Raw genomic sequence first — 26,295 nt, 5'->3', positions numbered from 1 at the left:
CGTAATGCACGGAGTCGCGTACTGTGATTGTTTTTGGGAACATATTTTTTTACTTAATCTATATTTTTTTGTGTGCCTTTTGTTTCTGGTCTTGATTTCCAAGATAACCTAAAACTTTGTATATATAATCTGTGCATTCGTTGTTGTCGTTGGATTTCAAACAAAACATATTGGCTTTTGTGTCTAATTTAAATTGAGATTTGTTTTAAATTTATGTTTTAAGAGTTGACTTCAAAATTTCGTAACGCAAAATATCCGTAAGCGCGTTGGGTCTGGTGTTTTCATTTCTTGTTTTTCCGCACTATCTGAGTGGAATTTTGAAATGAAGATTACATTTATCTGTGGTCGTTTTTTTTCTTAGATTTTACAGTTTTTTTTTCTTTTTGGCGGGAACGCGAGGAGTGAAGTTGTGTGATTTGTTTTATTTTGTCTATTTAGTGTTTCTTCAGGTTTAAATGTGTAATAATGGTGGTTTATTAACTGTTTAATATCTGTGAAAGTGCACAAATGTGGGAAAATGAAACAAAGCTGCTGGACGTAACTTCTCGGGTTCCTCCAAAAAGTCCACTGAAAAAATCTCAGTAAATGACCACCATTTTACTGCGATTATATTTCATCCCTTAGCATCTCATCTCATTTCATTTAATTTCATCCCAGTTTATTAATGTCTCAAATTAATCATCTTCATTTCATTTCACTCCATATTATCATTTTTCATAAAATTAAGAATATAAAATAAAATAAGACATGACTTAAAGGTCTTAGTTACCAGGTCATAAAATCTCTTAAAAAAATAATAATAGATTTTACAGGGGACTTTTTGGCGGGAACGCGAGGAGTGAAGTTGTGTGATTTGTTTTATTTTGTCTATTTAGTGTTTCTTCGGGTTTAAATGTGTAATAATGGTGGTTTATTAACTGTTTAATATCTGTGAAAGTGCACAAATGTGGAAAAATGAAACAAAGCCGCTGGACGTAACTTCTCGGGATCCTCCAAAAAGTCCACTGAAAAAATCTTAGTAAATGACCACCATTTTACTGAGATTATATTTCATCCCATTTCATTTCATTTAATTTCATCCCAGTTGATTAATGTCTCAAATTAGTCGTCTTCATTTAATTTCACTCCATAATATCATTTTTCATAAAAATATGAATATAAATTAAAATAGGACATGACTTAAAGGTCTCAGTTACCAGGTCATAAAATCCCTTAAAAAAATTAGATTTTACATAATATTTTTATATGTATTTAGAATGCTGAGTCAACCAATTTTTTTTTCTTCGCTTCCTATAGAAATATGATATTTTGTTCTTTTGTTCTGTGAACGTATTCTTTATTCATATTGTAAGCTATATTTATCTTTTTAGAATTTGATGTATTACATATTAATTTCAAAAAAATGTTGCAGCTTAGAAGTTTGTGGTATCAGAGATTCGACATTCGAACGCATGCTTTATTTTTGTGAAATAAACATTACTTGTAACTATACTGAGACCTTAGCACTTATATCTCAAGGTGGGTAGCGCATTTACGTTGTAGATGTCTATGGGCTCCAGTAACCGCAATAAAAAAAAACTTATTATCGTTTACACGAACTTATTACGCAATCTTTAAATTCAAGCATAAATGAAAATTACACAAAACAATTTTTTTTTTTAATCTTCAAAATCAGCTAAAACATATGAAAAAAACGGAGGGCGAAACATCGATAATTGTAATCCTTTCTCCCTGGGCGGGCGCGGGCTGGGCGACGGCGGGGGCGGCCAACATCTGTGCCGGCAATCCCTTACAGCAGCTGTCAACCGCAGCCTGCCTGCGCCCAACACTTTATTTGTGCGAATTGATTCGAACTTAGAGTTCGGCTAAGCCATCTTGTATTAAGAATTTCGTTTTTATCTCGACGCGCTGCCTAGATCGATCGGTGTCCTGTTCGATAATACCGCGCTTAGCATTATGATGTCACTTTATTACGAGATACGGAATTTCGTTTGTGAAGTTCTCAAATTTGAACGACTTCAAACTATTTAGGTTGTTTTTTTTCCTATCTATGCTGAGAGCCTTGAGAGGCTATATCAGCGTAACCTTAACTAGTAGGTGAACTCTCGCGGTGCTCAAACCTGACGAGTTTGCTAACACGAACCCTAGCAAGAGCAGTGCTTCGCAGAATCTACCACCGGATCGGAAACGCGACCCACTGAGAAGATCCGGCGCGAAGCTCAGTAAGCTGTGTCTGTGGGCTAATTTACTCGTCGAGCCCTTCGTCGCAAGCGACGGGTTCGACGAGAACGATGACCGGCTATTTAGGCAAAACAGAGGGTAGGTTTAAAACATTACGGCATTATTATTATTTTCCTACCTAAGCTGATAGCCTTGAGAAACCTGACGGCGTTGCCAACATTAACCCTAGCAAGAGCAGCGCTTCGCAGAATCTACCACCGGATCGGAAACGCGACCCACTGAGAAGATCCGGCGAGTAGCTCAGTGGGCTTTTTGTAAAGACCGATCCACCAATCAAATGGATAACTGCTTCGCGACAATGACAGATAGGACTTTTAGCGATGATGGCGGCTATTAACTCTAGGGTTCCAGCACGTCATAATGCCTCCTGCGCGTGACCGGACAGGCGATGCACGATATACTCTTCAGTTTTTTTAGGAGTCTGATTCAAAAAGCCTTGTATTCTTATGACTAAAATGCAGAGCATTTTCACACCGGAAAATATCATAATGTTAAGTTAATCTAATAATGTAAGTTAAAAATGAAATTATGTAGATATTTTTGGGAGCATCGGTATAGAGCAGAAATTCCAAGATTATCAAACCAAGTCTATTGTCAGAGGTACCGATATAGCTCCGCGCTTAAATTTTGCCGCAATAATTATTCTAGGTCAGATGTCGGTCACGATTTTCACCAGCTTAAGGTTTCACCCGAGAACTCTGTCCACGCTGCATCTCCCATGGCCTTGTTTCCACCCAGTATATTGGATCCCGAAAAATCGAATATTTTATAAAAAAAAATTGGTAATTCTTTTTTTAAATTTAATTCGTATCCTAGTTACGTAAATTTTATTAATGAAAATACTATTTCCTTGCACGCTCCGTCGCGTAGGTATTGTGTAATATATAGTCAATTTATTCATGGGAAAACATATTACATGTCGGCCAATGTAGGCTCACACATGCGGCTTAGGGCGCCATCAATATGGCGTCTCCATTGGATCCCAAACTAAATTAAGCCGTCAATGCAACAGCCAAAGAACCGTAGAAAAGTACCGTGAACGCGTATCCTCCTCAATTAAAACTGCTTACAGATTTTTTGGCGGGAACGCGAGGAGTGAAGTTGTGTGATTTGTTTTATTTTGTCTATTTAGTGTTTCTTCGGGTTTAAATGTGTAATAACGGTGGTTTATTAACTGTTTAATATCTGTGAAAGTGCATAAATGTGGGAAAATGAAACAAAGCCGCTGGACGTAACTTCTCGGGTACCTCTAAAAAGTCCACTGAAAAAATCTCCGTAAATGACCACCATTTTACTGAGATTATATTTCATCCCATATCATCTCATATCATTTCACTCCATATTATTATCCATCTTCTATCTATATATTTATATAAAAAGAATTGCTGTTGGTTCGTTAGTCTCGCTAAAACTCGAGAACGGCTGAACCGATTTGGCTAATTTTGGTCTTGAATTATTTGTGGAAGTCCAGAGAAGGTTTAAAAGGTAGATAAATATGAAAATGCTCGGAATTAAATAAAAATAATAATTTTGTTTTTTTTCCTTTGATGTGTCCCCCGTCGGACGGATTCCTTTTGTTTGTTTTAAGTTTATTTTATACAAAAGTTTAGGTATTTTATTTATCGGTTCAGGCACTACGAAGTCTACCGAGTCAGCTAGTTTTTCATAAAAATAAGAATATATTAAAATAAGACATGACCTAAAAGTCGTAGTTACCAAGTCATAAAAACCATTAAAAAAAATACAGCATATACTAAAACACTACAGTTGCTACAGGCGATAGCACTAGGTTTCTCATACTTCATTGGGTTTCATCACGGTTTCATACTTCAGTGGATAACACAATAGTCAAATGTCAACAGCTGCCATTTTATTTGTCCTCGACCACGAAAACTGCAAAGAACTCGAAACGTCAAAAAGAATATATTGACAATATAAAATATGCACAAATAAATAATTAAAATTGTTTTAATTAATTCTACGACCCGCCAAAACCGAAGAATAAACTTAACTGTGTGTCCTAATCGGATTGGTGCTAGGAAAATCTACAAAAAGACTTTTGTAATTGTTTTTTCCACTCCTTATGCCGGTTTTAGTGGTTATTGACATTGATTAATGTATGTCAATATCTTGGATTCTTTACAATTCTATTTCTAATGCGCGACAAAGTATCCACAGAATCTAGGATCTCATGTCTTAAAGAGAGTGGCATTCCTATGTCGCTGTCCCCCTGGTAACGTTATAAAACCAACCACGTCATCGCATAGTCTACCTCAATCAATTTCATATAATACTAGCAGTACCCGTCCGCTTCGCTGGGCATTTAAAATTAACATTATTATTTCTCACCCCCACAAAGATTCTCATCATTAACGCCCCCGCAACTGGTGTAGGGAGTCCAACACTCATATAAATAGCCTATCCATTAAGTACATGTATTTTCTACATGGATACCAAGTTTCAAGTCAATCGGATGCATGGTCCGGTAGTTATAACGGAACATCCGTAAAAACCACTGTAGATTTTTATATTAGTATAAATTAAGTCAGCCCTATTCTTCGAGACAAACACTCCGAGCCCTCAGCGGGCTACACACAATTCCTGCTCTTTGAAACGTGTCCGAGTCCGCTCGGGAAAGGATTAAAAACTTTTTCCACGAAGCAGGAGCGAACACGCCCTGTACTGAAGGGGGGAGGGGGTAATGGAACTGTCATAGCCACTAACACCCTCCAAAGGATTATGGGGCTATGCCGAAACCTGATATTTCATTCTTTGCTTTAATAGAACAGGAAGTTATGACTATGGCAATCTCTTTGGCTTCATTTAATAGTAGTCAATGGACTTTAACACCAGTAAAGGTTTGGTTCTATAACGACTATCTCTCTCTTCTACACGCATGAGCTCTTCGCGGCAAAGGTATGCAGGACGACTTCCGTAAAGTGTTTGTTTTTTCCCATGAAATGGAAATCTTGAGCCCATCTGAGCCACCACGTCTATACCTAACACATTTTTTTTATTGCTTAGATGGGTGGACGAGCTCATAGCCCACCTGGTGTTAAGTGGTTACCGGAGCCCATATACATCTACAACATAAATGCGCCACCCACCTTGAGATATACTTTCTATAGTCTAAGTATAGTTACAACGGCTGTCTCGCCCTTCAAACCGAAACGCATTACTGCTTCACGGCAGAAATAGGCGGGGCGGTGGTACCTACCCGCGCGGAATCACAAGAGATCCTACCGCCAGTAATTACGCAAATTACAATTTTGCGGGTTTGATTTTTATTACACGATGTTATTCCTTCACCGTGAAAGTCAATCATGAACATTTGTTAAGTACTTATTTCATTAGAAAAATTGGTACTGGTGCTAGAGCGTCTTGTTAGTCCGCGCGGGTGGGTACCACCGCTCTTCTCATTTCTACCGTGTAACAGTAATGCGTTTCGGTTTGAAGGGCAGGCCGGTCGTTGTACTGTAAAAACTGAGATTTAGGATTGATCCCATCAAGGCAATACTTTTTTTTATTGAAACTTAAAAAACTATTTTATATTACGTTTGTTTAAATTTTTATTATTGCGGATTGTGCGTAAGGTTAGCCCACCCTGATCCCATTATCCTGCACGTTTCTGCTCTTTCCTCCAGGCACTTCACACCAGCGCGAGATACTTCGGTCGTCTAGAAACAAAAAGGAAAGTGTTGCGCGTCTGTCGCGGCGCAGTTTTCACTCATAATCCTAGTATGTTGAGCAGAACCGGGCCGGAGCCCATTATCGAGCTGTCAACCACACGAGCGCGGGGAAGCAAGTTTGATTAAAACCGAACCAATCAACTGTTCTGCTCGATTTTACCTAGATAATATTTAGGTTAGGGACGCGACGAGGTCGATTGTAAAATATAATTGGGAGAAACATTAAGGTTTTTTTTATTGCTTAGATGGGTGGACGAGCTCTCAGCCCACCTGGTGTTAAGTGGTTACTGGAACCCATAGACATCTACAACGTAAATGCACCACCCACCTTGAGATAGAAGTTCTACGGTCTCAAGTATAGTTACAACGGCTGCTGCGCCCTTCAAACCGAAACGCATTACTGCTTCACGGTAGAAATAGGCAGCGTGATGGTACCTATCCGCGATTGGTCACTCGCGACCAAAAAGTCATTCGCGATTGAAATTGAAATTGAAAAGTCAAAAGCGAAAAGTCATTCGCGATTGGTCCTATCCGTGGTCTCGTATCGATTGTTTTTAAAACATTTCCGTTAGCTCGGTTTGTATGTTTCTTTGTGTGTAACGAAAATTTTGAATGTCAATTGAATCAGTTTAGTTGAAAATTTGCACACGCATCAACGACTAGTGACAATAGAACAAATTTTGTATCTTCGCTCCGATTTCGTGAGGACAGAAAAAAAAAATATTATTAGTTTGGTTTACTGTTAGGCGTTTTGATTTCAGTTTTTATATTATAGTCCATCACGACAAAGATCAATAATAGTATATTAGGTAAATTCGAAGTGGCCTAATATAAGGATAAGACGTCCGATGCATTCGTATTGAGCGATGCACCGGTGTTCCAATCTCAGGCGGGTAACAATGTTTCTAATGAAATAAGTACTCAACAAATGTTCACGATTGTCTTCCACGGTGAAGGAATAACATCGTGTAATAAAAATCAAACCCGCAAAACTATAATTTGCGTAATCACTGGTGGTAGGACCTCTTAGGAGTCCGCACGGGTAGGTACCACCACCCCGCCTATTTCCGCCGTGAAGCAGTAATGCGTTTCGGTTCGAAGGGTGGGGTAGCCGTTGTAACTATACTGAGACCTTAGAATTTATATCTCAAGATGGATGGCGCATTTACGTTGTAGATATCTATGGGCTCCAGTAACCACTTAACATCAGGTGGGCTGTGAGCTCGTCCATCAAACTAAGCAATAAAAAAAAAAACTGCAAAATGATTATTATTTAATAATCTATTTATGTGACGAGAACCTCTAAATATATGATACGATAAGCATTGAAAATGTTGGTAAATGGTAATTGTAGTCTCCGTTTAACGAGTATTCGCATTAAGCCATTGGGTTACAAGCATGAAAATATTATGTCGATAAATCTGATTGTTTCTCAGCACTAATTCGCGGGTGAAATCAAAACTTAAATTCAGTGTTTTGACTAAATTTCCATGTTTTATTCAATTTTTTTAATACTTTTGAGTGAACAGTATAATATTGTTTTTTTTTAGAAAACCAAAATACATATATTTGTATTTCAAACAATAATATATTTTTCCGGATGGAAAATCTGAGACCTCTGGCGCGGAAAATATATTATTTTACTTATAGCATTCTATTTTTATTTTTTTATTTCTTCTCATTCTATTTCGACATAGGTACACCGCTAAATCCCACAGTCGACACTGAGCCTTTACGAGCATGAAATAAAGTACATTTCGTTTAATGAATATTTACAATAATTATTTTTTAGTTTATCGGCAAAAGAAATAAGTGTTTTGTTTTTTTTGTGCTATGTCCCATATTTAACTCTTATTCTATAATTGATGTTTATATATTGGTCAACCGATTTTAATTTTTTTCACAATTGGCGACGCAATGTAAAGCCGCACGTATGGGTATCACCATCTTGTCCATTTCTGCCGTAAAGCTTAAACGTTCCAGGGCGGAACAGCCGTTATATGATGCAATGGAGAATTTGACTTCAAGTCCCAAGGTGTGTGACAGCATTCACGTTGTGTTTATGGGTTCTGACTATTTCACTCTAGGCAGAGTGTGTGTATATTCACATATCTCTAATCCATACATTGCTATATATAGGCCTTTCCAAATCCCCATCACTAAACCGGGTCTTCGGCGTTCCTTCTCGATTACTTGCAAACCACCCTTCCATGTCCGCACCGCGTCCTAGTCACACATCCATAAAATAAATAAATAAGCCCTAAACTATTATTCAAAGAGGAGATATCCCTACCCCGCTGAGTTTCTCGCCGGATCTTCTCAGTGGGTCGCGATTCCGATCCGGTGCTAAATCCTGCGAAGCACTGCTTTTGCTTGGGCTAGTGTTGGCAACTTATCACAGGTTGAGCCGGTGAGCTCATCTATTCACCTATGTTGCACGTTAATAAATGTGTCAAAACATTAGATTACGCACACACACACGCACACACACACGCACACATTATTTCAATTAGTATTAATTTATTTATATTATAAAATTTGTTCTGTTGCTTATTCTTATAAAATATTATGTAAATGACTATAGAAGAGCGGTATTTCCTAAACAAGCAAGTATTTTGCTTAAAAGGAGATTCCAAACCCTGTATGTTTAATTTATAAGTATAAGTTGAAGCAATAAAAATTTTTTCATTTTTCATTTTTCATTTTTTCATTAGATAAGTTTATTTTAGAACATTTTCTAATTACATTGCCACTTTGTAAATACTCTATGAAACGAACCTCCCAACCTGAATATAAATTATTAATTGACCTCAAACATCTACGTCTCTCCTGAATTAAAAACATCGATTGGCTCTATCTAGCGCGTTTCAAGTATCGACAAATCCCACAAGTCAACGGTCCATCACTAATCTGTGCGAAAAGCGCAGGTGGCGTTTCATTTCAAACGTCAGAAGCTCGGCGGAGCTTATTTGAAAACGTTTGTTTCGTTCTACACACGAGTTCAACCGAGCTTTCGAAACAGAATTACTACTTTAGTAACTAAAATACAGCGTACTTCATAATATGTTAAGCTTTGATTTGTTATGGTTATTTAAAAAACTAATAACTTATCTTTCGTCTGTGTTATGTCGGAAACACGCATAGGAGATAAGAACAATTAATTACATAGATATATAAAACACTTTTAATAAAATTAGTGATGACCGACTGAGATTCTGGTAGGACTTAAGCTGGTGGTAGGACCTCTTGGGAGTCCGCACGGGAAGGTACCACCACCCCGCCCATTTCCTCCGTGAAGCAGTAATGCGTTTCGGTTCGAAGGGTGGGGTAGCCGTTGCAACTATACTGAGACCTTAGAACTTATATCTCGAGGTGGCGCATTTACGTTGTAGATGTCTATGGACTCCAGTAACCACTTAACATCAGGTGGGCTGTGAGCTCGTCCATCCATCTAAGCAATAATAATAAAATAAAAAAAGATTCGATTCCAAACCTCATTATGCTTTGACTACTAAGATATTAACCACTAAACTTTCTTAGTAGTAAAAGGGGGAAGAGGTCGACCGAAGAAGATATGGATGGAGTATGTGAATGACGATGTGATAGAGAGAGGAGTGAGTGTTGAGATGACGGCTGATAGAAGAGAATGGAAGAGAAAAAATAGCTGTGTCGACCCCACCTAGTGGGATAAGGTGGAGAAAAAAAAGAAGAAGTAGCAGGTCGCGTTGAACCATCAGTCTGGATATTTCTGCATGAAAAATATGCACGTTCCTATTCGAAGGATAGGACATACGTTTTAAAATATATATGCATGCCCGAAAAACATTAGATTACAGTGACGTCGTGGCTCGCGATAAATAAAAAATCTTACCGAAGTACAAATTAAAACTAAATTTAAAATTATTAACACTTAAGGTAGACTTCAATTATCGCAATTTACTCTTTCTTTTCGAATATAACTGATTACTAGCTGCCTTCATGTCATCTATGCAAGCTTTTTATAATCGAGCCGAGTCTGTCTACAATACTAAAGAACATTTCCGATGTTACTAGTATTTTCGATATACGTTCTTGCTATTTGACGACAGATGGCGTTACTCCTATCACACTATCTATATATTAATACGTGTTGCAAAAACTATGTATCCCTTTTTACGAAAATTGCGCGGACGGAGGAGTATGAAATTTTCCACACTTATAGAGAATATAGAGAAGAAGTGCACAATGCTAATATTTTTTTTAAATAATGCATAAAAGATACATTAAATCAATAAAGAAAACATTACACACACTACATATCATGTATTTGACGCACACACGCATGCATACTATTTATTGTCAAACTTTTGTTCTTGACGTCTGTTGTCAAATTGAGAATAGATTAAATATTGTTTGTCTTCGTTAATATTTTTTATAGTGTAGTCTTGGCGAAATTTGTGATTATAGAAGTATAAAATACAATCATAATAGTGTACAAACTTACAATTCCAATTAATTATAGTCGAATTTCGACTACTGCGGGACCTCTAGTTTTAGTAAATATACGAAAACCGTATATGTCGACTGTGACAACTGAGTTTCACTAATAAGGTGAGATTTGATGTAAATGCGCCACGCACGTCGGTAGGCAGCGGCTTGGCCTTGCCCCTGGCATTGCTGAAGTTCATGGGCGACGGTAACCACTCACCATCAGGTGGGCCGTATGCTCGTCTGCCTACAAGTGCAATGAAAAAAAAAAGTTATCGGGGCTCATAAATATGAATAAACGGCGCGACCGCCTAAAATCGAATCTCAAAACTTCAATCGGTTTTAATAGCTGTTTTTCCCGACTCGGATTGTTAAAATGCATTGAGCTGTTAAAAGACTTAAAAACGAGAAACCTGTGAAATTAATTCGAGATAACAGCAAACATGAAAATGTAGATAAAGTAACCCCCATGAAGCGGAGAGTAATGTTATGCGGGCGACGTGTACGGTCAGCAAAACGAACACTGTACTTAATATATAATAATTTTATTAATTTACTTAAAATTGTACAAACTTTCTATTTATTTATTTTTTATTGCTTAGGTGTGTGGACGAGCTCACAGCCCACCTGGTGTTAAGTGGTTATTGGAGCCCATAGACATCCACAGCGTAAATGCGCCACCCACCTTGAGATATAAGTTCTAAGGTCTCAATATAGTTACAACGGCTGCCCTTCAAACCGAAACGCATTACTGCTTTACGGCAGAAATAGGCAGGGTGGTAGTACTCACCCGCGCGGACTCACAAGAGATCCTACCACCAGTAATAGTAAGTAATCTTCGGTTTTGATAAATTGAACTAATTCACTGGAAACAATAAAAGTGAATGGTAAACGTTTTTTTTTTAAATAAGATTTTGTTCGTGATATTACGAGATAAAGTTCAGATGATCAGAGCGCAATTACTACACAAACAATATAGTCTCATTTCAAAACCTTATTAGTTTCCATAGAGGATTACCGTCATTAAAAATAAGTAGAATGAATAATATTTTGCCTCACTTCTGGTGTATATCGTATCAACCATCATACGTTTACTTCTGGTAACAAAGTGAACAGTAACTTTCAAACATTGGTGTCAGTGAATTCCAGGTGGCTATAAGACCTATGTAGACCTTATGGCATTCAAATTATTTTCGTGTAGTCGGCGCTCTTAGCTACAGAAGAACCAATCTGGTGGAACTATGTGGCAAGTATATAGCTTGAGAAATTTCTAGCAGTGGAGGACCCATGGCTCATGATAACGATATTACTTTTTAAAAATCCTAGTCTTTTAACATTGACAACAATAGACAACCTTACTTTAATAAAAATTATATCGCATTAAAAAAAAAACGTTGTTTAATATTAGGTTTTATCTGGCAACGCTACGAATCACTCAGTATGCGGGTAACAATTCGAATTGTCTTTCAACCCGCACCCACCATCGGTATTTATATTTACTTTAATACAGATTTATTGTTTGTGGTGACGACTTTTGGCCATCGCTCACGGACAAAGAGTACGCCGAGAATATTGCTCAACTAACTTACTAGCTTCTTTCTTCTTCTTCCTATTCGTACACTCTTGACAGAGTGGTCGTGGTCATGCATCAGTCGGATACCGATGCTCTCACGATCCGACGCCACGTGGCACGGTGTTTCGCAGAGTGAGAGCAATCATTTATGATGGAGTGAGTCACAGATTTTATGAGGTCGGTCTCTCTCTTCGGTCGGATCTTTTGCCCTCGACTTCCCCTTGCACCACCAACCGCTCAATGGAGTCCTCATTACGAGTGATGTGCCCGAAGAACTTGGAGATTCGTATTTGGACTGTTGACGATAGTCTCTCCTTGATGTTGAGCTCTTTCAGGATCGAAATGTTGGTACGGTGCGCGGTCCACGTAATTCTGAGGAGACGTTTACTAACTAGGTTTACAGTATTAACATCGGTTTTTGCGGGTAGTAGACACAATAAAAACTGCATAGTTGTAATGACTGTCGGTCTACGACCACAACAAAATGAAAGATGTTCGAAGCGACGGAAATAATAAAATGAGAATTATAAACGCGAGACTAAACAGTGAAGTAGTGTTACTGCTTGCTTCATCGAATGACACTTGAGTAACATCCGACGTCTTCCCGAATCGCTAACCACTCTTCGCTTTGTTTTTTCCTATCTAAGCTGATAACATACGAGGCTACGTCAGCGTAACGGGGCGAGTAAGTGAGCTCAAGGGGCTCTAACATGACGACGTTGCTAACACTAGTCCTAGCAAGAGCAGTGCTTCGCAGAATTTACCACCGGATCGGAAACGCGACCTACTGAGAAGATCCGGCGAGAAACTCAGTGGGCTGTGTCTAAGGGTTAAGCTCTTCAAGTTACGTACGTGGTACTATCAGTGTGCCTTGAGTCCCAACGCAGAATTTCGATAGTCTGCTAGTCGCGAGGGAGACCGGTCGTATACTTCTTCCGCCTTTGTACGTGCGTAGATCGAGCAGCTCATCGTAATTGCGACAATTACCATTTACCGAAGTCAAATATGCCATCACAGGGCTTCAAAAGCTCTCAGTAAAGAAAATACGCACAGCTTTGAATAGGCGATAAATCTTACAGCCCATCTGGTTTTCGGTACATAGCTATCAGCCTCTTGTGATTACTGGTGGTAAAACCTCTTGTCAGTCCGCACGAGTAGATACCACTACCTTGTCTATTTCAGCCGTGAAGCAGTAATGCGTTTCGATTTGAAGAGTGGGCTAGCCGTTATAACTATACTGAGATCTTAGAACTCAAATCTCAAGGTGGCGGCATTTACGTTATAGATATCTGTAGGTTCCGGTAACCACTTAACGCTAGTTGGGTAGTGAGCTCGTCCACCCATCTATACAATAAAGAAGAGCCCATACCCATGAGACAATTCCAGCACTCATATTGAGGGCTGAAATCTCAATTGTATTGTATGACAGCATTCCCAACGTTGACCGCAAGAGAAATGCTTGTAGCCAGATAAGCAACGATATAGTGTTTTGAATTACCTGAACTCGATACACCATTGACGTAAGAGTGAATGATAAAAACATGGGGGCGCCCCTCATGTGGGTAATTACGTAGTGTTACGGGTGATTGAAAGTATAGTTCGAACGATTCGTCATCTTCGATGTGTGCTCTCGTGGTATTGTGGTTTTAGAGTCATTTGGAACATACGGGCGTCCGAGGTCGAAAAAATTAATAAATGAGGCACCGTTGGTAAGGTCGCTAGAGAATTTGCTTGTTAACCGTTGTACTGTAATACCTAGATTTAGAACTACTCATGTCTCAAGACCGGTGACGGCATTTATTTTGTTCATGCCTATGGGCTCCAATAACCCCTTAACCTTGGCCGTCAGCTCGTCCACCCATCTGAGTAATACAGAAAGGAATCTTGCCTTTTTGTCGATTCGAAGCAAATGAGTTAGCATTGTGTATGAACTGATATAAGATCTTGGTTGCTTATTAAGGATTTACTTCGACTATCAGTTTTGATCTCATCACTGCCATTGGATCTTGTGGTCTTACTGGTGGTAGGACCTCTTGTGAGTCCGCGTGTGTAGGTACCACCACCCCGCCTATTTCTGCCGTGAAGCAGTAATGCGTTTCGGCTTAAAGGGTGGGACAGCCGTTGTAACTATACTGAGACCTTAGAACTTATATCTCAGTGTGTGTGGCGCATTTACGTTGTAGATGTCTATGGGCTCCAGTAACCACATAACACCAGGTGGGCTGTGAGCTCGTCCACACATCTAAGCAATAAAAATAAATAAGAAAAAAAGTCATCAGAACCTCAAGACCTTGAGACTGCTTCAGGATCGTCAGAGATACCAATACATCATGACTTTAAAATGTACATAATCCGGCTTTATATTAGACGGCGCGGCATTTATGCAACATAGCTACTGTAAGACAATTGTGTAAACCTCTTAACAATAGCATACCACTTGGACACATGGACACAATGGACACTTTCGGGTTATTAAAAATATGAAATGTGTTCGGCCGCGCATGACGGCGCAAAGAAAACCTTCTTAAATTAGCAAAAATAAACGAATGAGACCGCGTCGTTTCTGTGACCATCGTTGCGAGGCAAACCGAGCTGCTGAAGCATCACGGTTACTCCTACCCAAGTCTCGATGCCCTGGTACAAAAAAAAAATCAAAAATTTTCGACCCTATGAAAAAGCAAGTTGCAATGAAATAAACATCTGACTAAGAGAAGGAATCTAAAGTTTCAATGAAGACCAACAAGGAAGACAAATTGTGGGTACGCTAGAAAAATGACAAAGGTATTGGAAACAAGTCGTGGCCTAAAGGATAAGACGTTCGGTACATTCGTATCATGCGATGCATCGGTGTTCGAATCTCGCAGGCGGGTACCAATTTTTGTAATGAAATACGTACTTAACAAATGTTCACGATTGACTTCCACAGTGAAGGGATAACATCGTGTAATAAAAATCAAACCCGCCAAATTATAATTTGCGTGATTACTGGTAGTAGGACCTCTTTGTGAGTCCGCACGGATAGGTACCACCACCCCGGCCATTTCTGCCGTGAAGCAGCAATAGGTTTCGGTTTGAAGGGTGGGGCAGCCGTTGTAAATACTGATACCATAGAACTCATATCTCAAGGCGGGTGGCGGCATTTATGTTGTAGGTGTCTATGGCCTCCGGTAACCACTTAGCATCAGATGGGCCGTGAGCTCGTCGACCCATCTACACAATAAAAGAAAACCCTTCATGAGCTACAAAGAAAGAAATAAGTTCAAAGTAAAAAAAAGAAGGGTAAATGCAGAGATACAATAAATGTTGGAGAAAAAGCCTGTCGTTTTTGTGGCACACAGGGAACTCGTGGATAATTCACCGGTGACGATTTCTCCACCTAATTAAATATTGTCGATCGCGTATATTCGCAAAAGACAGTTGCCACAGTGTATTGAACTGAGATAGAAAAATATCGGGTTTTATTTTAAAATCATTTGTATGTTTTGGACATCCATTGCGCGACTCCACCTGTGTAAACGCATGGCGCGTGCGCACACACACACACGCGGGTGGCGCCCACGCGTTCGACACAACACACTTTATCACTTATCTTAAAGAGTAGACAGAATTGTGTTGTTCTTTATTAGCCTATCTAGTGTGGGGAAATGTATTGTAAGCCCGCGTGAGCGTGGTTGGACATGGAGTTTTGCTAGTGGTAGGACGCCTTTTGAATCCGCACGGGTAGGTACCACCACCCTGCCTATTTCTGCCGTGAAGCAGTAACGCGTTTCGGTCTGAAGAGTAGGGCAGCCGTTGTAACTATACTGAGACCTTAGAACTTCATCTCAAGTTGGATGGGGACATTTACGTTGTAGATTTCTATGGGCTCAGGTAACCACTAAACACCAGGTGGCGTGTGAGGTCACGCACCAATCTAAGTAATAAAAAAAAATTAAAAAATCTACCGCCTTTTTCTTCTTCAACCTAATTCGACGAGTGGAAGAGCCATTTTACAATTTAGTATTTAGGTCGCGAATCACATTCGTTCTTACCAGATTCCATTTTGTTATTCCAAATCTTCCATATGATGCAAAAGCAAAGATTGCAATAACGGCGATCCTTCCCACGTCTGAACTTTGATTGATACGCGGAATAAACAGAACCATGGTACCAAGCTCAGGGGTCTTAAAACAGCCTTACCTTTATTCTTCTTCTTCTTCTTAGTCGGTCTCTTCATTACTGAAGGTCGTGTCTAATCTAAAATGTTGACCACTCTATGCACAATGCTTCGCCACGTCTTCCTGTCCTCGGCGGTCTTTGTAGACCCGGTTATTGGTAGGCCAGTGAGCGTCTTAACCAGATCAGACCAGCGGATAGGTGAGCGTCCACGTGATCTTCTCCCGTCAACCTGACCAATTACCAGCAGCTTCTCCAAGTAATCGGGCCCTCTACGAGCGATGTGGCCGAAGTACGCGAGAATACGTTGGAAGCAGATAGCGGACAGCCTTGTGGCAATACCGAGCTCCTTCAGAATGGACAGGTTTACCTTTATTACCGGATTGAAAATAGGTCAGAATAGTGTCACGGACGAATTTCAGTGAAATATTAGTAATAGATACAAGAAGCCAGAGTAGCAATGACATCTACCGATGAATAGCACAAAACTCTTAGGTTTTCTTATATTTTCTGATCCATATTATGCTAAGACTATGGTTAAGGGTCTGGTACAACAATAGAGTCAAATCGTCAATAACACTAGTAACAATGAAGAGATCTGAGAAAAGCAAATCAAAAAAGCATATCAATCAGACAAAAGCTACTTAAGAACAATGGAGATTATCAAGCTGCGTGACCAAGCAGGCAAGACTAAGGTATCGGAAGAAATCTACAGCCAACTGACGATTGCCTTTCAAATTAGTATGCGCTATAGTTTTGCGGCAAAAATAGGCAGTATTGTGGTATGCTATAAAACTTCTGTCTGGTATTACAATGTGAACATTACGTCAATGAAAATCATCATATTTTAATAACTCATTGAATAGATAAATATCATCATTGTATGCCAATGAGGGCGATACTCGTCTCATACATACGTATATGTGGACAGCTGTAGCAGAATCACACAAGACATTTGTCTCTTACGTTCGTATCTACCTTTCAATACGTTTTCAATTTATAAAAGTACTTTGTTCACCAGCCTTAGAAATAGTTTGGTTGACATTTCAAAGTGAATATAAAAGTTATTGAAGTTTAATAAAAGTAACTAGTCGTCCCGCAGTAGTGAAATTCGACTATAATTAATTGAAATTATAAGTTTGGACATTATGATGGTTCTATTGTCAAAGACTACTTACTATACTACTATAATCACAAATTTAGCCAAGACTACACTAATAAAGATAAACAATATTAACCTATTCTTAATTTGACCACAGACCTTAAGCAATAAGAAAAGTTTAACAATAAACAAAGAGTATATGTGTGTGTATGTGTGTGTGTGTGTGTCAAATACATGATAGTGTGTGTAATGTTTTCTCTATTGATTTAATGTATTTTTAATGCATAATTTTAAAAAAATATTCTTCTTCCAACTTCTTCTCTATATTCTCTATAAATGTGGAAATTTCATAGTAATCCGTCCGCACAATCTTCGTGAAAATGGGTACAAAGTTTTTGCTTCACTTATTAATATATAGATAAGTAGTTAGTAACATGAAAGTAATTGAATAGTGTACCACCACCATCTTAGTCACATTCGTTTGTAGTAATGCCTCCTACCACCGTCTTGGTGGTGTGCTTCAGAAGCTCCATAAATACCAATCTATTCCAAGGCTCTCGGATGAAGAAGTTGCTAATTATAAAAAACAAAAAAAAATGTTTTATACAAAGATATTAAGTTTTGCATTCACTGTGGCTAATCAATGTTATTTTAATGAAATTGTGTATGTATGAAGTCGTCGTGGCCTAAAGGATAAGACGCCTAGTGCATTTGTATAACTCAAAGAGCTTGTAAGCCGCAGGCAGATACTTATTTTTCTAATAAAATACATATTTAATAAATGCTCACGAAGGTTTCCACGATGAAGGAATAACATCGTGTAATAAGAATGAAACCCGCAAAATTATAATTTGCGTAATTACTGGTAGTAGAATCTCTTGTGAGTTCGCACGAGTAGGTACGACCACCCTGCCTATTTCTGCCGTGAAGCAGTAATGCGTTTCGGTTTGAAGGGTGGGGCAGCCGTTGTAACTATATTGCGACCTTAGAACTTATATCTCAAGGTGGGTAGCGGCATTTATGTTGTAGGTGTCTATGGGCTCCGGTAACCACTTAACACCAGGAGGGCTGTGAGCTCGTCCGCCCATCTAAGCAATAAAATAACAAATAAGAAAAATGTTACAACTGAAAATTTGGGAGACCCGACATTGCAAATTTGAAAATTATTTCGTAAAATTTGTATACACTTTTTTTTATTAATGTCTCAACAGGCAGACGCTCTTTTGGCCATAACGATGCAAAGTGGCCATTGCTACCAAAGCACGGAGGACGACGGTAGACTCCTGATAAAAAAAAGGGTGCGTGTACTTATGTACACGCGTAAGAAGTTATACTTTATTTTTATTAAATTTATTTCTTTTTTTTTTAAATATTAAATAATTAATAATAAATATTTAACGTTAAAAAATGAATGCTAATAACCCTTTTTTTACGAGTGTACATGCGCGAAAGTTCACCTGCGGCTATATTCAGACTCGCCAAGTTACGTCGGTCGTATTATAATGAGCGATTTAGTGGGCAAATTCATTTCTGTTAATTTTGTGTCACGGTGCGCGCGCGTCGTAAAATTTCACTCTCATCAATTTTTCATAACGCGCCTAAAGAAGTATAACTTCAAAAAGAAACAGATTCTCGTTCAAGTTTACTTGCTCCATGGATTCGAAGGGTCGCTGTTGAGGGTAAGCTGCGGTCCCACGTGTCCTCAACATCCACTTTGTATTGTCTATTCCTTGCAGTAGCTTTGTACCAGGTAGCTCGTGAGCCGTAGACATAACTAAAGCTACTTTTAAGGCTTAATCTTGAATTTATTATTGTCATTACTATATCTCTGACGTTTCGTATACCTTACAGTTAATTGGTATCATGTTTATCTGTTAACGCAATTTTAATTATACATTTTACTTTCGACAAGAAAATGTAATACTACTACGTTCATGCTTTTAACCGATTTCAAAAAAGGAGGAGCTACTCAATTCGACTTACCTCATAACTTTTGACTGAGTGAATCGATTTTGATGATTCTTTTTTTATTAGAAAGCTGACGCTTCTCGTGTGGTCCCATTTCAATTTAGTCCCATTCTAATAATGGTATCCATGAGAAAACTATATAAGTCTTAAATTTGCATTAAGCACGTGCGCGACAAATAGATGAATAACTCAATAACTCAATATCACGCCAACCGATTTCGATGATTATTGTTTTTAGTGTATATTAATTTGTTTTGGAATATCTTTTTTTACTATTTGAAGTCGGTTTTTGTTAAAGCATGTCTATTTATAATTATTTCTTTGAAATGAAAGAATTTCCTAATAAGTTTCAACCCTTCCGCCCTACCTAATCAGAAGCGGAAATATACAAATTCGTGTTCCTTGAAAATCTCTTCGATTCTTCGAATCAAAACCTACAAGGGATGCACGCTTGTAGGTTTTGAGGTCCTTAGGGGTGGAATTTTCGAGAATCCCTCTTTAGTAGACGTTTATAACATAGAATATATTAACAGCCAAAATTTCAAGTTTGTAACTTGCAACTCTTCGATGAGGAATCAGTCAGTCAGGACGCGTAGTAAATAGTGGCTAAATAAATATGGATTGATAAAAGTAACTAATCTATAGTTGTAGCCCCTTGACACTGAATTGCACGTAATCTATGTAAGATTAACTTGAAAATTACGTACGTATTAATTTTGTATCAATTTTTTTGCTTTTATTGCTTAGATGAGTGAACGAGCTCACAGCCGACCTGGTGTTAAGTGGTTATTGGAGCCCATAGACATCTACAACGTAAATGCGCCACGCACCTTGAGATATAAGTTCTAAGGTCTCAGTATAGTTACAACGGCTGCCCCACCCTTCAAACCGAAACGCATTCCTGCTTCACAGCTGAAATAGGCAGGGAGGTGGTACCTAACCGTGCGGACTCACAAGAGGTCCTACCAACAGTAAAATATATTTGTGATTGTTTTAGAAGACTTTCTCGTATATGTTTAAGGATTTTATAAGTAGCAGTTAAACTACAAAAACAGTGTATATACATACTGTTATTCCGATAACAAAAATTAAGATAGATATAATTTTATTACAATTTTAGTTAAGGCATCGAAAAATTGATATTTTGATTTTAAATTCGAAGGGCTTATAGACTATATGTTATCGTAATTTTTCTTTTTACACTATGACACGTTCGAAATTTAGCTAAGATTATATTGCCAATTTTTCTAGATATGCGCAAGTTTAAAAAAAACGCGATACGTAATGTCCACTGCTATGTATAATAACTTCACTAAAATATTTCTTCGAAAGACATCAAATACAAATAGGATATGGATTTTAAAACATTCAATCAATCAGTTTTTTTTTTAATGTATTTAACAATTATGTATTTTATCCAAAATTCATAGCCTTTTAACAACAAAAAATTCTAACAAACAATCATCTCTTCGAGATTTGTTCATCAAGTTTAATCAAAATTTAAAATATTAACATTTATGCCAATTTATGGTGTGTATGTGTATAGATAATCCAAGTACCTACCTCTACTATTTTGACTGTAAAAATAGTAAACAATTCCTGTCAAAATGACATGAAGCATACACACATTTCAAAAATGGAATATCCGTTTCGTTTCATGTAAACAATAAAAAATATATCATTAACAAATGTCATAGTTACAAAATTTACGAACGACGATACATAAATCACTCTACGAACGCTTACCTCGACGTTTTTGACAGCTGACAACCACCAGCTTTCCCGCTCGCCTTTGAATACGTGATAATCTTACAAATAAAATAACACACAACTAAATCACGAATTAATTTCAAAACCGAACTGCTATATGTCAGGAAATGTCAATTAAATTAAATTTAGTAATATTTCACGAGCGCGTGTTTTTTTTTTAATGTTACGTGAGCGTACACACGCCACGGGAACTCGCGTTATACTGAGCTCCAGCTAGAGAGAGGGCGGGAACGCACCGCGCTGTTAACTGTTGGGCGGCTTAGCGCATTCGGGACAGTATACGCTAATTGCTTTTGCTTTTGTCATTTTACTATTTTTTTGTTACGTTGCACACAAAGTAAGCTCCTTTGAGTTTGTTTCGTATGGGTTTTTATGAAAGACTCCGGGTATAGAATTTTACTGTCCCATATCTTTTTCAGGGAAAAAAAAAACTGAATGCAACCCGACCGGATATTCTGGAAATTCATGGAGAGTCTTACCTTGTGATACGTAATCTTGAGATACCAAAATTAATTGCCTAAAATCTGTCAGGCGGTTGGTTCAGTGGGAGCTTTTTTTATTTCACTTGATTGTATTCACGTGGGCAGTATACATTGAGCATGGTTAAACAAAACATGAACAAAAAAATATGGATTTCTCGACTGCAAAGGCATAGGAATGAATTACATACTAAAAAAACACCTTCAACACGAATCCATTGTCTCGATCAACACCGTGTTGTGATTTTAAATCAATTATTTTTATATTATTCTTAAAGGTAGTCGCATTTTTTCATTTAGATCTCATTGAATTTGAAAACTCAATAGAGTGGGTTCAATAACAATGTGCTTCAAATGATGAAATATAATGGTGGAAAAGTCAGCCCCTCTTGATCCGACTCTTGTATATCCTGTATATCGGGGGTCAATAAATCGTGCGTCAATATTTTTTTGTTCGCATAGTTATGTAGGAATGTTCGGTCAACAGGAGAAATTCATCGACATCTTAAGATTTACAAACCTGGATTATTAGATTTCCATTTAAAAAAAAAAACTAAATGGTGTTGATTATTCTAATAGTATCCTACGCGTGTTATCGTTAAATCCAATCGTGTTTAAGTAAACCTTAATGTGGATGGATTCGAAATAAATCCACCGTGCTTTTGGTAAACCATAATGGGAGATCCTGCGTAGTCGTGGTGAGCTACAAAGAGCAATGGGCAGCTATGCTCGGAGTTTTCTGCGACATTGTATCAGTAACTAGCTGACCCGGCAGACTTCGTAATGCCTCAATCGATAAATAAAAGACTTAAACTTTTGTATAAAATAAACTTAAAACGAACAAAAGGAATCCGTCCGACGGGGGACACATCAAAGGAAAAACTAAATTCTTATTTTTATTTAATTCCGAGAATTTTCATATTTATCTACCTTTTAAATCTTCCCGGGACTTCCCCAAATAATTCAAGACCAAAATTAGCCAAATCGGTACAGCCGTTCTCGAGTTTTAGCGAGACTAACGAACAGCAATTCATTTTTATATATTTGTATAGATGAGGAGATTCGCAGGAGAACCATGGTAACCGTATAAGCTAAGTAGCATCTATACATGGCATTCATTATTACGATTTATTACTTCTGTACTTAGCTCTGCCAATGCCGGTCCCTAGCCCGGATGAGGTAAAGAAGTTGAGTAGGAGTTCGACCGTTTCCACCGTAAAACAGTCAACGCCAAATGTCTGGCGTCTGTTTAATTAGCCGGACCCAAATAAGACTTCAGATTTGAAAAAAAATACAAAAGCACTGCCGTGGAAGGGCGCGATAACCCGCTATGTGTATTTTCCCAAAAAAGCCTCATGAGACCACGACCATCAGCATTGAGGATTATCAACGCAAGGTGGTGGAGGTCTGTACTCAGCAGGCAATTTTACGTACTCCTGTAGCTACGGGTTCGAGTTTCGTAACACAATGTAATTCCTTCACCGTGGAAATCATTCGTGAGTATTTGTTAAGTACGTATTTAATTATAAATAAATAATAGTTTAAAAAAACTAACAAAATACGCTTTTATAGAAAATCCGACTAAAAAATAGAAAATAAATTTTCATAAATTTGAATTAAAAATAGTGTAAGAAAAAATGATTTTATTGTAAAAAAGCGTGGGGTGCATGGTATCAGTTCGCTGATCTATCAAAAAAAAGAAAGAGAAACCTTTGGGAGCTGTGTGAAGTCTTATCGGACCACACGAATTATTCGTTTAATTTTTAAAATACATAATATTGTTTGGTAGAGCAGTAATGGCAGCGAGTTGATCCCCTGATACCAAAGGCGACCTGACGGGCAACTAGGCCAATACATGATTGCAATCGGGATCGCTATTACGTTATTCAGAATGAACATAGCTCGTCGAACGGTTTTAAAAGTCAACGTATCACGTACAACGTTAATTAGGACAGCGGACAGCTGTTGAGCATGCATGAGCACTTATGAGTACTGGCGAGCCAATTTCAAAACCCTTTTTTTCTTTTTTCTTGCTTAGATGGATGAACGAGCTCACAGCCCACCTGGCGTTAAGTGGTTACTGGAGCCCATGGACATCTACGACGTAAATGCGCCACCCATCTTGAGATATAAGTTTTAAGGTCTCAAGTATAGTTACAACGGCTGCCCCACCCTTCAAACCGAAACGCATTACTGCTTCACGGCAGAAATAGGCAGGGTGGTGGTACCTACCCGCGTGGACTCACAAGAGGTCCTACCACCAGGAATTAATCATCCACTTCTGACCTGAAAGAGTACAGCTCAACCAAAAAATCTCTTTAAATTTTAACTTGCTCATATGCATGACGATCGCGACCGCCAAACGATTAAGCAATTGAACCTTTATATTTAGAATAAAGAATGTTAAAACAATAGGTTAGTCTGTTTTAGTGTTTGCACAAGTGTCTGACACAACGGGCGCGTGCCGACTCCCGATCTATCTCTGTTTACGACATTCGTGGACACAGCTGCGGTACACTGTAACTACACGGTAACTTACTCGTACATACACGAACATTAGCCGACGCCGGCAGACGGAGAAGCTGTTTAAGCCGTAACCAAAGCCGTCATGATTGTTTTAATATCACGCTGACAACCTTGCCTTTACAATTGCTGTATCGAAACGACACTGAGAGGAATCAGAATCTTGCCAATTCTGACCAAGCAATCATGATTCCCGGTCTGGGGCTTAACAAAAAAAAAAAATTAATCATTATTTTTGATAATCCTAAAAAAGGTTATAGTCGCTGCTTGGTGGCCTAGTGCCGGTATGATTCATCACAGCTGCTTACCAAATAGCACCAGCATAGCTGCGGGTTTGTGCTTTGAGGCACTGAACACAATCGTGGCGAAGATCCCGAATAGCTGTTGCTCCTACATAACAACGCTCAGTCTTTGCACCATCATGAGGTCGAGCCGTATATATGCCGTCGAGCGCAGAGCCACAAGAGCTAAGGTTGGAAGTTTTACGTCATCCAGCGTACTCACATGCGCCGACAGACTTGAAGTCGTCGTGGCCTAAAGGATAAGACGTCCGGTGCATTCGTATCTAGCGATGCTCGAATCCCGCAGGCGGGTACCAATTTTTCTTATGAAATACGTACTTAACAAATGTTCACTATTGACTTCCATGGTGAAGGAGTAGCATCGTGACATAAAAATCAAACCCGCAAAATTATAATTTGTATAATTACTGGTGGAAGGACCTCTTGTGAGTTCGCACGAGTAGGTACCCCGCTTATTTCCGCCGTGAAACAGTAATGCGTTTCGATTTGAAGGGTGGGGCAGCCGTTGTAACTATACTTGAGACCTTAGAACTTATATCTCAAGGTGGGTGGCAGCATTTACGTTGTAGTTGTCTATGGGCTCCAGTAACCACTTAACACCAGTAGGCCTGTGAGCTCGTCCATCCATATAAGCAATAAATATAATAAATTTCGATGGGTAAAAGGCTATGTGGTTAGAGACATTTTAGTTTAAGCGTTTAAGATTTAGAAAAAATATCAACATAAAAAAACTTCTTCAGCTATTTGAATCGATTATAAATAATTGAAGTTCAATTAAACACATCGAATTATTGATGCTAATACCAAATAAAACGGACCTTTAATTACAAAGATAAATGTAGCTTAACTAAAATAAATAGCCTTTCACGTCTCGATTTTATTTGAACTCCTGCCGGTTCCACCACACAATTTACAACCAGATCCAATTGACCCCCTTACGCGGTATAACTTGATGATTTTAATTGACGAAACGCCAAAGATTAGGAGCTCTTCCATCAGTGTTTTTCATACGCAAAGAAAGTCCGTGCACGTGAGTAGCGAACGGCTCGTGCTCCTGAAACCAATAAAATAAAGCAATTAAAACAACATCAGTGCTGCGGCACACCGACGCCATCTGCGCACGGACGTGACGTCACGACGAGCAACCATTTGCATTTTTTCCGTTGATGTGTTGCAAGACGAAGAATTTCCTTCCCTTTGTAATTTTGATTCTTTGTAGACTTGGATGTGAATTAATTGTATTTTTAAGCTATTGCATAGTTTTTATCGCAGGCTTTGAGATCGGCGACCGTATCAAGAAATTCCGTAACGAAAATAAAACCTAACACTCCTCACTCCGCCTACCATGTAACTCGCGTTCAAAAAATTCACACGTTGCGTTTGTGTAGTGTTTGTGAATAAGCGCGCGCCGTGACGTCGCACTGCATGCGCACCATGAAAAGTCTGTCCATCTCTCTCTCTCGCGCGGTCTAGCTTATTAGTGTGAAGGGGACAGTTAATGTTTTGCTTTTGTTTTAAAATATAGCGTGGTCTTATTTAATTATTGTTTTAACATTAAATTATTATTGTCTAATTATAATTGCATAAGTTGATAAAAATGCTATGCAATTTTACCACAGCTGTCCCCGAGTGCCACACGAGTTTTTTTTTTAAAAGAGGATCACCACACTAAGTAAAAATGTGGAAATATCGATGCTTAAAAAAATGTTAATTTCGATGGTCCTATGTAACCCATGTAAATAAAGGACATAACCACTGAAATCATAATGCGTTCTTTTTATTGTTTCGATGGGCTAAATTATAAAGAATGTTAAAAATGAATCAAGATTTTTATTATTCTAGAATGATACCTAGACTAACAGAACATAACAAAAGATTCTTGTAGCCTGTCAGCAATATGTTGAGATCGCAGTTGTCATAAGCAGCTAAAAAGAAGACTGCAGCATTCACATAATGATTTCTATCGGCTCCGGTAACTACTTAACAACGGGTGAGCCATGAGCACGTCCGCAAATCTACGAAATAA

At 38.4% G+C, this 26,295-nt stretch overlaps 1 protein-coding gene across 2 annotated transcripts in view; it reads right to left on the bottom strand.

Moving 5' to 3' along the window:
- Window positions 1-21,169, bottom strand: part of nvy (CBFA2/RUNX1 partner transcriptional co-repressor nervy) — a 90,206-nt gene extending 69,037 nt beyond the window's left edge. For both annotated transcript variants that reach the window (XM_089736046.1, XM_089736047.1), the window contains exon 1: window positions 20,942-21,169. The gene's annotated coding sequence lies outside the window, so the exon portion shown is untranslated. The remainder of the gene's footprint in view (window positions 1-20,941) is intronic.
- Window positions 21,170-26,295: the final 5,126 nt, after the last annotated feature.

Source organism: Bombyx mandarina, chromosome 20 (genome assembly GCF_030267445.1).
Source record: "Bombyx mandarina strain Sakado chromosome 20, ASM3026744v2".
Taxonomy (NCBI): Eukaryota; Metazoa; Arthropoda; class Insecta; order Lepidoptera; family Bombycidae; genus Bombyx; species Bombyx mandarina.
This window is presented reverse-complemented; position numbering and strand designations above follow the sequence as displayed.